At 50.6% G+C, this 11,540-nt stretch overlaps 1 long non-coding RNA gene across 1 annotated transcript in view; it reads right to left on the bottom strand.

Annotated features, from left to right (window-relative positions):
- The window catches only part of LOC111828383, a 3,812-nt gene extending 1,602 nt beyond the window's left edge, over positions 1-2,210 (bottom strand). The window contains exon 1 of the long non-coding RNA XR_002832252.1: positions 270-2,210. This is a non-coding gene — a long non-coding RNA (uncharacterized LOC111828383). The remainder of the gene's footprint in view (positions 1-269) is intronic.
- Positions 2,211-11,540: the final 9,330 nt, after the last annotated feature.

Below are 11,540 nucleotides of genomic sequence, written 5' to 3'. Positions count from 1 at the left end.
CCCACCAGCCTCATTGCCCCCAACTGCCCTCGCCTGCCAGCCTGATCACCCCTAACCGCCTTTGCCTCGGCCCCACCACCATGACTTTGTCTGGAAGGATGTCCAGAAGGTCTCCCGGTCTAATTAGCGTATTACCCTTTTATTAGTATAGATGTCCATCGCTGAAACCCAAACGCAGCATCTAGTGACTGACTGAATGGCAGGTACGAAGTGGGGGCTTTATAAATGGAAGCTACCCTTATTACTGTGCATAGGTTGCCCAAGCTCACCTTCATGCCTGGAGCAGTCCCAGCTCGTGCCTGCGGAACAGCAGGAACGGGTCGCTGGGTCGGCCTGCTCCTCCCCTCCTATGTAAACAGTCAGCACCAGGACTCAGGGATCATCCTGTGGAGCCCCAGCCCTTGTCAGGGTCACAGAGACCCAGACCAGACTCGCAGGACTGCCTGCCACGGCCGAGGCGTGGGCTGCGACTCCAGCTCTGCCCGCAGTTGCTGTGTGCCCGCAGGTACGGCCCTGCCTCCCTTCTATTTCACACAGTTAACAAGTGCTGACAGAGTGCGCATTACCTGCCCAGATCGCCCCAAGCGCTTTATGTACATGGAACTCATTTAATCCTCCTAAGAACCCTATGAGATGTGTCAATAATGTCCTCTACTTTACACATGGCAGACACGAGGCACAGAGAGGCCAGGTGACGTGCCAGGGTCACACAGCTGGTAAACAGCAGAGCCAGGACGCGAGCCCAGCTGTCCGTCTGCAGTCAGTGCTGTAACCACTGCGCTCGGCCCCACGGGCAGTGCCGGTGAAGCGCCAGCGTGGCCCTTAGGAAACGGAACCTCCTACGGAGGGCGCCTCACACTCATCTTCCTCTGGTCCCATTTGGCCTCCCTGACAAGGATCTCCCTTCCTGCCCTTCTCCAAATCTAGTAACTGCATCTCCCCTGCTTCCGGAAGGAAACGGACGATGGTGTGCTGGGCTGGCCCTGGGGGGTGGGGAGTCCTGAAGCACAGTGTTCGTCAGTTTCTGCTGCATAAAAACCCCTCCATGGCCAAGTTCAAGGTACGGACCTGAGAAAATCCGTTCTCAAGAGCCACAGTGAAGGGGCTCCCGCACACCTGTCAACAGGGGTGAATAAGGGATTACTCAGGTACAAACCGCCCACCGGTCCTCTGGGCCTGGGGCTGTGCTCCTCCCACCTCCCACTCCCTTCCTCTTCCTCACCCCTGGGGAATCTGGCTTCGGCCCCTGGAGGGTGCAGCCGCTGTGCAGCTTGGGGCCGTACAGCTGTGACAGGCGCCCCGCTGGGATGCCGCCCAGCTCAGAGCAGCCTTTCCTCCCGACACCCTCACACCCGCCCGGCAGCCCCTGGCTGCCTGCAGGGCAGAGTTTCAACTCCTCGGCCTGTGGACCCTGCCTTTCTTGCTCATCAGATCCTCCACGGAGTCTCTGCACAAACAACCTCCATTCTAGCCACCTCGCACACTGGCCTCACCCACCCGTCACCACGCCTGTGCTTGAGCTGCCGCCGCCTAGAAGGCCATTCCTCTGCTTGGCCACGGATGGGAGGACCCTTGGGCCTCCAGACCTGGCTCTGCCAGGCCATTCTACCCATGTGCCCCCAACCCCCCACTCCTGCAGGACTTAGGGCACAGCGGGTCCTTAGACTCGAATTGCCAGTTACCTTTCAAACAAAACTAAACTAAGTTTCTTGAGGGCCTGAGTGGCTCATTTCTCTGTCCCCTGTACCTACTTAGCAATGTATTGCAAAGCCTTAATCAACTCAACCTGCTTCTGCTGAGCACTTGTTGAGACATTGAGGATGCATGGACGAACGTCACCGTCCCTGTCCCCAAGAGGCTCATACCTTGAAGGAGGGGAGCAAAAAGCAACCAGCACACCGTCCCCTGCAGGTGGGAGGGCAAATGGGCCCAGGGTTTCAGAACCGTTTGTTATTGAAACCGTGAAAATGAGCATCTCTTTTATCCTGGTAATTCCGGGGCCACAAGTTAGTCCACGCAACACAGACAAGGGCACGCGCTTACCACTGTGTCATCGCCGATAAAGAGGCGTTTCCAGCGTCATTTCCAGCGTCACGGGAAAACGGTAAAGGAGCCCGGCCGGCGTGGCTCAGTGGTTGAGCATTGACCTATGAACCAGGAGGTCAGGGTTCGAATCCCGGTCAGGGCACATGCCTGGGTTGTGGGCTCGATCCCCAGTAGGGGGTGTGCAGGAGGCAGCTGATCAATGGTTCTCTCTCATCATTGATGTTTCTCTCTCTCTCTCTCCCTTCCTTTCTGACATAAATTTTTTAAAAGAGAGCAGGCTGCTGTTTACTTATTTTTTGTCTTTAGGTTGTTTATTAAAAAGAAAAAAAGGTAAAAGGAATGCCAGGGTGGACTGTTCCCGATGAGGGAGTGGCTGTTATTTCCACACGCGCCTCGCACGTGCGCTGCCCGTGTCTGCAGCTGCCAAGTACCAACCTGCTCATCCTGCCACTTCCTCTTCCACCCGGAATTCCTGGTGACATCTGCCCACGTGAACCCAAACTCCTCGGGGTTTCTCACCTCGGCACCAGTGACATTTGGGCCCAGTAATTATTTTTTTTGGGGGGGGTGTCCTGTGTATTGTAACAGCACCCCTGGTCTCTACCCCTAGCTGCCACTCTCCACCCCCAGCTGTGACAACCAAAGATGTCTCCACAGTGCCAGCTGTCCCTGGGGTTGGCACAGTCATTGTAGTTCATCTGTTCTCACTGCTGCCTAGTATTTCGTCGTGTGAATGAATGGGCTGCACCGTATTCTCGTGCCGGTGGGGTGGGGCGGGTGGTTCCGGCTGCTCCACCATTACAAGCGATACTGACGGAAATTCCGCACTCATTTCCCTGAGCCCCAGCGGGAACGTGTCTGCTGAATAATTACCCGGAAACAGAACGCAGGCACGTGAGGCCGGCAGCTCCGCCCGCACCGAGTGCTGCCAACGCCTCGCTGTGACAAGTCTTAAGCCTTTGAGTCGTCACAGTCATTAGCCTCTCCCTTTAGGGCCCCTGGGTTTGGGGACTTGCCTCAAACCCCGACTGCATGTAAATCTCTGGTTCCTCTGAAGTGGTTGCGGCTAAAGGAGGAGAGCAGTTAGCCCGCTGGCTCCACCATTTGCTGACGCAGCCGACTGCACAATATTCGCTCATTTTGGGAAAGTGATGTGTGTTTACAGGTTTAGGACTTTTTCCAGGAGTCACACCCACCTGTGAACACCTGCTGTTTCCGGGTGGGGGGGTGAGGGATGTTGCCTACATTTAACATTTTTCAACAATAAACATGACGTATGTGTCATGAAAGAATAGCAATTGGGAAAAGTGATGTGGCGATGCCGTGACACCAGCCGGGTTGGCGCAAATTCCAGGAACACCTGCAGTGGGCACCTGACTCACCTGAGGCGGAGAGGCTGGGGGTGGGGGGTGTTTCCTAACCCAGAGCAGGGCGGGGCTTGTTGGGGGCAGAATAGCCTCCAAATGGGGACACTCCCCACCACAAGCACGTTGTCAGCAGCCATTACCAGACAGTCACTGCCTGTCCCTGGGCAGAGCCGGCCGCAGCTGTCGTGCCTGAGCGATGGCCGAGCGAGCGAAGCGCCCTTGTGTAATGGTGGTGGATGATGCCGTCCCGCCTCACAGCCGGAAGCAGTGGCCGCCCTGGCAGCCCTGCAGGTGGAGCCAGCCGACCAGGTCGAGGTAACACCCTGGAGGACACAGGGCTAGGTCTCCCACAAAATAATCCCCCCGTCGGCCAGGCAAGTGCCAGGGAGGTGGGCCCACGGTACACCGCCCGGACATGGCCACCAGCAGCCGGCCCTCAGAGGCTCTCAGGGGTGCCGGGAACACGGAACAGTTACCGTTTCCAACTGTCTTCCCCCGTTTAGGAGGCCAACGCCGAGAGGGCAGGAGAGTTTTCCTTTTCCCACGCTCCCCGTGCCCGGCACAGAGAAGTGGCCCGGTTGGTGGAACGGCTGAAGGAGGGTGCAAGAGACCACCTGACTTCCCATCCCCCCTTCCCCTGACGTTTTCACGGGGACGCGGCAGAGGGATGGGGAAACAGGAGCACTCATCTGGCCACGGCCACCGCCACCTTCAAACATCTGTTGATTCTTGTCCCAGTTCAGCAAATTGTTGTGCATCCAACGTGAACTGCACAGTGAGATGTAGGCGAGACTCAGAATCCAATTCTGACACCTGCCTCTTCTTAAACCGTTCCTTAGACAGGACAGATACTCTGAACATATCTGGTTTCTTCCCTCAGATCATCTTTGCTTCTAAAGATTGTTGATTGCAAAGGCAGGAAGCAGAGGACAAGGTGGTTTGCAATGATTAAAAGGTGACAGTCACCCTGACTCAGGGAGTCAGAGCGGATGCCCACGGGGTCCGGGGTCTGCGGGTGATGGCGCCACGGGAGTGAACAAGGCAGTCTGTGCCCGGAGCTAATAGTTATTGAGCATTTCACGTGTGCCAAGGGCTTTACAGGTTTTAACTCATTTAACGCTCACAACTCTATGAGGTGGGCTCCGGGGGTAAGTAATCTGCCCAAAATTGTACCCCGAGGACTTAGAGGGGGCTGGGATTTGGAGTCGGACGGACTGGCTCCAGAGCCAGCGTCCTGATCCTCGAGCAGGTGATACAAACACGAGGCAGTGACAACGCGGCGGGGCCAGTGCCACCACCGATCCTGCGGACGAGTCCGAGGAGGGGACACCTGATCCCAGCTTGGGGACGGTCAGCGTGGACGTACAGACGGAGCAACGTGGAAAGTTAGTCAGCGAGTGGGGAAGGAGCAGGCAGGGCCCAGGCAGAGGGGCTGCGGGGCCCACAGTGGCGTGCTCGTGCAGAGCAGCACAGCACAGAGAATAGCGATGTGAAGCTGCTGCAGCCCTCAGCGGCCCCTGCTCTCCACAGGCTTGGCCAGGGAGGCGGCTGGGGCTGGAGAGAGGCCCAGCGGGCACGGTGGAAGAGTGCCCAGCGGTGGCTGCCACGGACAGTGGCGCCCTTTTGACACCTGTACTTGGCCAGCAGCAGTCAGCAAGTCCTTCAAGGAAATGATACAGAAATAATACAGTTTTCTTGACTTTCTTTAAAAAACCAAGAGAGGCACGTTTAACGTCAGCGCCACAGATCTCTGGAACTGGGAGTCCTTCGCTGTTGAAAGCAGGGCGACCTGTTGATTCCAGCCTCAATTGTAACGTGACTCTGGATGAGAACTTGGCACATTACTTGACTAGAATATACAAATACAAATTGCCTCATGTACCGTAGGGATTCAATAAAATAACTACTGTTTAGTAGGGAAGGGGGAGGTGAAGGAGAGAGAATAGAGTCTCAATTGTCTTTCAATTTGGAGGTTTCACTTCTCAGGGCTCCACATCCCTTGAGTGAGAACTTTTTTTTTTTTTTTTAAATATATTTTATTGATTTTTTACAGAGAGGAAGGGAGAGAGATAGAGAGTTAGAAACATCGATGAGAGAGAAACATCGACCAGCTGCCTCCTGCACATCTCCCACTGGGGATGTGCCCGCAACCCAGGTACATGCCCTTGACCGGAATCGAACCTGGGACCTTTCAGTCCGCAGGCCGACGCTCTATCCACTGAGCCAAACCGGTTTCGGCGAGTGAGAACTTCTCAGTGGGCCACTTTGGAAATCTGTGGGGCCACTTTGGGCCGTTGCCACAGCGACTGGGGCTTCACTGATGTGGCTCGAGGGACCCTCGTGCAGTGGGAGTCCCATGGACAGGCGCTTCCTACCACAAACATACACCCTGCTGCCCTGGAGGGAGCAGCCTGCACCTGAGCCTGGACTGCTCCTCGATTATAAGCATAAGACGAAGTTCCTTACGCGTTAATGTACTTAGAATGTCCGGGACCGCAACCACCGAGTAAATAAAAAGTGATTGTACTTGTTTTGTTTGAAGTTTTACCAATTTCAGGACGTCATGGGACTGACAGCCGTCAGTCATGGCATGTGAGTGGACAGCACAACGCAGGTCACACTCAAGGTTTAGGAGCCAGCGCCTCACTGCATCGTCTTTGATGCTGAAGTGCATTCATATTTTTCTAAGATGTATACACACCTGAAGAGCTCATAGCTCAATTGATGTTTCTTTCTTTCCAGATTTAACCCACTGGAATGAATAATTATTCAAAGTGTGTATACATTTTTTGGGACAGCCTGTATAGATCATTATATTTTCTTTGAAATTGTGTGTGTACCTGTATGCGACCTATGAATTTCACTTCAGGATCACGAAAGGCATACTGCAAAATATTAGTTATACGAAAGCTGTTGCATCTCATAGAGTTGAGAACCGTTGGTCTTTTCAAGGGGGCGAGGCTGGTCATGTGGTTTTACATACATGTTTTTCCCCTCAAATGACACTAAAAGGTGATGGAAATACTAGTATATAGAATGGCAAAATTTGACTTAAGATTACTTCCTCTCTTAACTACTTGGTGACTTCTAAACACAGCACATGCTTTACGCCCTGGCTGGGGGGGCTCCATTGGTTGGAGCATCCTCCCGTGCAGCAAAGAGTTGTGGGTTTGATCCCTGGTAGGGGCGCGTACGGGAGGCAACTAATCGATGTTTCTCTTTCACATCAGTGTTTCTCTTTCAGTCTTACCCTCTCCCTTCCTCTCTTTCTAAAATCAGTTTTTTTAAAAAAAATATATTTTATTGATTTTTTACAGAGAGGAAGGGAGAGGGACAGAGAGTCAGAAACATCGATGAGAGAGAAACATCGGTCAGCTTGCCTCCTGCACACCCCCCGACTGGGGATGTGCCCGCAACCAAGGTACATGCCCTTGACCGGAATCGAACCTGGGAACTTTCAGTCCGCAGGCCAACGCTCTATCCACTGAGCCAAACCGGCTATGGCCTAAAATCAATTTTTAAAAAATAACAAAAATAAACAGCACATTTAAAAAACTGAATTAATCAAATAGGTTTGCAGCCAACAGTATCCCACTGGCTGTGGGCAATCGCTCAGACCACGGGCTCCAGCTCAATGATGAGTTCTCCAGAACCTGCACGGGAGCCTGCCCTGGCCGGTGTTGTCTCCGGAGCTCTCCTCCACATTGGTTCTAGAAACTCACAGTTCCCAGAGACAGAACACCACATCCAACAGGACAGCCTCAGTGCTCAAGGTCAACTCAAGGGAGACGTAAACCAGTCAGTAGCTTGTGCACAGCAGGCACATGGAGGTCTGGTATTTCATTTACTCTTTGCAATCATGTGGAAGCTAGAATCTGTTACCCCAGGGTCATATACCTGACAAGAGCTAGAGCCAGGATTTGAACCCAGGTCTGTGTGGCTTCAAACCCAGTATTCTTGCCCTGGCCAGTGTAGCCAGGGTAGGTTAGGCATCGCCTTGTGCACGGAAAGGTTGCTAGTTTGATTCCTGGGTTTTGGGTTCGATCCCCAGTAGGGGGTGTACAGGAGACAGCCCATCAATGTTCTGTTCTCACATTGATGTTTCTCTCTCTCCCTCTCTAAAAACTCAATAAAAATATTTAAAACCACCACCACCCAGTATTCTTTCCACTGTAACTCATCACCTGTCTACCTCAGAAATCTTGCAGTCATACCCCAGCTTACTCACTCAATTTTGTTTGTGGATAATGGCCAAAGAGCTTCTGAACAAAGGATAACTTTATTCACTCAATACCTACCTCGTGTTTTTTTTTTAGACATGAGATAGCCTTAAGCCAGCATTGAGTATACTTTCTTCTGAACTGCCGAGTATCTAATATCTTCCTTTTTCCCCAGAAAGGATATATTTAGGTCTTTAAAAGGGTCTTTCCTGTTTGTACTTCCCTTCAAGAGACCACACCATTTCATGAACTGATGACAGGTTAGTAGGTGTGAACCTTCAATTCTTTCAAGAAAAGAGGCTTTGGTATTCTGCAAGACTGGAGCTGCCTCCAGCTTCAGACCGGGGGTTCTCGGCCAGGAATGACTTTGCTCCCAGGGGACACGTGGTGATGTCTAGAGCAGCGGTTCTCAACCTGTGGGTCGCTACCCCTTTGGGGAGTCGAACGACCCTTTCACAGGGGTGGCCTAAGACCATCGGAAAACACATATATAATTACATATTGTTTTTGTGATTCATCACTATGCTTTAATTATGTTCAATTTGTAACAATGAAAATACATCCTGCATATCAGATATTTACATTACGATTCATAACAGTAGCAAAATTACAGTTATGAAGTAGCAACGAAAATAATTTTATGGTTGGGGGTCACCACAACATGAGGAACTGTATTAAAGGATCGCGGCATTAGGAAGGTTGAGAACCACTGGTCTAGACAGTGGGTGTCCAAACTGGGAGGGGGTATGTGCTACTGTCATCTTGTGAGTGGAAGACAGAGAAGCTGCTTAACATCCTACAATGCACAGGGCGGCCCCCGCGACAAAGGACTATCTGCCCAAGATGTCAATAGGGCCAGGGCTGAAAAATCCCGCTTCAGATCCGTGAACATTCTCTTCTCCTGGGGCAGAAACCACCAAGCCCTGCCCCAGGAGAGAACCCTGCGGCAAAGCTGTGGGGCACTCCGCTCGCCCGAGGCCAGCAGCTGGGGGGAGTCCTGTCCTGAAGAGGGGGCTCTGGCCCTGGCAAAATGGAAATTGGGGAATGGTTCCCGGGTCACACAGGCTGTAAAAGTCTTTCTCATCAAAATACATTTTGATTTTTAAAAAAAATTACTGTTAATAACTATGTATGGCAAGCATGTCAAACTCAAAGGCTAACACGGGCCAAATAAAAAAGGTTTAAGTTTCTGTGGGCCGCAAAAAAACAAAAGCTTCAATTTTCATAGAAATGTAGGTTTATTTCGATAAAGACATGCTGAATACAGAGGGCTGAAATAAATGAGTCATCATTAACATAAAATATTCGCTGCTAGTATTAGTGGGGAGAAATGGTGCGCCTGGGCATGAGGGAAATGAATGCAACACAATTATAGTAATCAGTCATTAGCGACCGTTGTAGTTTGTTATTAGTAAGTATGTATAACAGGATATTATAAAAATTAAGCTATGAAATTTTTATTAAAACATTTCATACCATTATATTGGCTGGGCCGCAAAAATATTCGTGTGGGCCGCATGTGGCCCGCGAGTTTGACATGCTTGATGCATGGTACCAGGTGGGCACTGGAAAATCAACGGACACTTTGTAAAGTATATGATTGTCTAACCACTATGCTGTACACCTGAAACTAATACAAAATAATACTGAATGTCAACTGTAATTGAAAAATAAAATTTAAAAAATTACTGTTTTAAAAAAAGCAAACGTAAGAGAAATTGTACAAAGATACTCACACCCGGCCGGTGTGGCTCAGTGGTTGAGCGTCAACCCATGAACCAGGTCACGGGTTTGATTCCTGGTCAGGGCACATGCTCAGGGTTTGGGCTCGATCCCCAGTAGAGGGTGTGCAGGAGGCAGCCGATCAATGTTTCTCTCCCATCATTGATGTTTCTCTCTCTGTCTTCCTCTCCCTTCCTCTCTCTGAAATCAATTAAAACATTACAAAATAAGCCCCAGCTGGTTTGGCTCAGTGGATAGAGCGTTGGCCTGCAGACTAAAGGGTCCCAGGTTTGATTCCAGTCAAGGGCACATGCCTGGGTTGTGGGCTCGATCCCCAGTGTGGGGGCGTACAGTGATTCTCTCTCATCATTGATGTTTCTATCTCTCCCTCTCCCTTCCTCTCTGAAATCAATAAAAATTAAAACAAAACAAAACAGAAAACATGTTAGAGCCACGTCACCCCAGTACCCAGAGGTGATTGCGGAGTTTGGTGTGTGTTCCTCTAGGGCTTTCCTAGCCATAGGTATCACCATCAATACAGAATGGGGGGCGGTATGTTTGCTTTGCCACTTTCTCTCATTCCTCACCCATCTTGCACACATATCACGCCCGGCTCTATGGTTTTCCACTGTACAGATCAATTAAGTCCTCACCGACAGATGTGTGGTTCACTGCCAATGTTTTGCTATTACAAAGAACATAACACTGAATAACCTTTTCCTTTTTTCTTTGTAGACTTAGGAGGCCTCTAAGTTCTGAGAAGTGTAAATGCGAAGTTCAAAGGGAATGTATATTCAAACATCTGTATTAGCAATAAAAAGGGTCTTTGTTATTCCTCACAGACTCATTAGCCGAGTCCCTGTGAAAGTCATCCCAAGAAAACACTCACTGCTGAACTGTCATCAAGCCAGTCCCTCCTTGTCGACAAGCCTCGGAGCCCAGAGTGCCTATCCTACCCTTTCCGGTCTTGTCCTCCGTTAGTCTCTAACTGGTTACATTGTAAGCATATGGCAGATGACACACATATAATGGAGATTAATTGCAATAGTTGCAAATTTAGTAAAAGATGGTGGATTTGGTGAACTTTTTATAAACAATGCTAGAACACTGCTCAAATACCAAGCAAAGCCACTGAAAGATGTGGACTTGGCGGACTCAGCCCAGTTACTGAAGGGAAAGGTGATAAAGTGATCACCAATAGATGCCAATAAAAAAGAACGATGTGACTATCAAGATTGAGGTCCTTAGGAAAACTGAGCAAGACCTCAAATATTTTTGCAAAAATTACCTTAGATTATGCTGCAAAAGTAAAACAGGAAGGATATTGTAGGATACTAAACACAATTTCACTTTAAAACCCAACACTTGATTCATTCTTTGTTCGTTCTAAGAATACTAGTGGCCTGGTGCACGAGATTTGTGCACTGGGGGGGGGGGGGGGGGAGTCCTCCAGTCCGGGACCCCCTCGGGGGATGTCCACCTGCTGGCTTAGGCCCGATCCCCCTGGAAATTGGGCCTAAGCCAGCAGTCAGACATCCCTCTTGCAGTCTGGGACCCCTCACTCCTTACCACTCGCCTGCAGTGGAGGTGGCAGGAGAAGCTCCTGCCACCCCCACTGTGCTCGCTAGCTGTGAGCTTGGCTTCTGGCTGAGTGGCACTCCTGCTGTGGGAGCTCACTGACCACCAGGGGGCAGCTCCTGCATTGAGCATCTGGCCCCTGGTGGTCAGTGCACATCATAGCGCCCGATCAATTTGCATATTATGTTTTATTATATAGGATATTTGAAATTATGACTTTGCTTTTATAACTTTGGTTTCATGGTAAAAGTCCCAAGCAGACTTCCTCTCCCTGCCCCCACACACTATGAAATTTTGATCCTCATTTCTATGTGGATTCATTTAGGTGAGTTTTTTTCTGGCGCTCATGTCTAGTGTGTGAAGGCAAAACATTTCCTACAACTGCCTGGTCCTTACGGGGGCAGACGTAGCACATGTGACAACCGGGCGCCTTTTCTCTGAGCCCTTTAAGAAGTCACAGAGAACAGAACAGGATGAAGAAGAGCCTGTGCTGGGTTTGCCTTCTATAACTGCCACCTCCCTGACTACCAGCCAGGAACCAGATGACCCAGGACACAACCCACCCTGGGCACCTGCCAGCATGCCCAGCCACTGAGAAGGGAGCAAC

The sequence above is a fragment of the Myotis lucifugus genome, unplaced genomic scaffold (genome assembly GCF_000147115.1).
Source record: "Myotis lucifugus unplaced genomic scaffold, Myoluc2.0 scaffold_347, whole genome shotgun sequence".
Lineage (NCBI taxonomy): Eukaryota > Metazoa > Chordata > Mammalia > Chiroptera > Vespertilionidae > Myotis > Myotis lucifugus.
The sequence above is the reverse complement of the archived record's forward strand: the minus strand, read 5'-3'. Positions and strand labels throughout refer to the sequence as shown.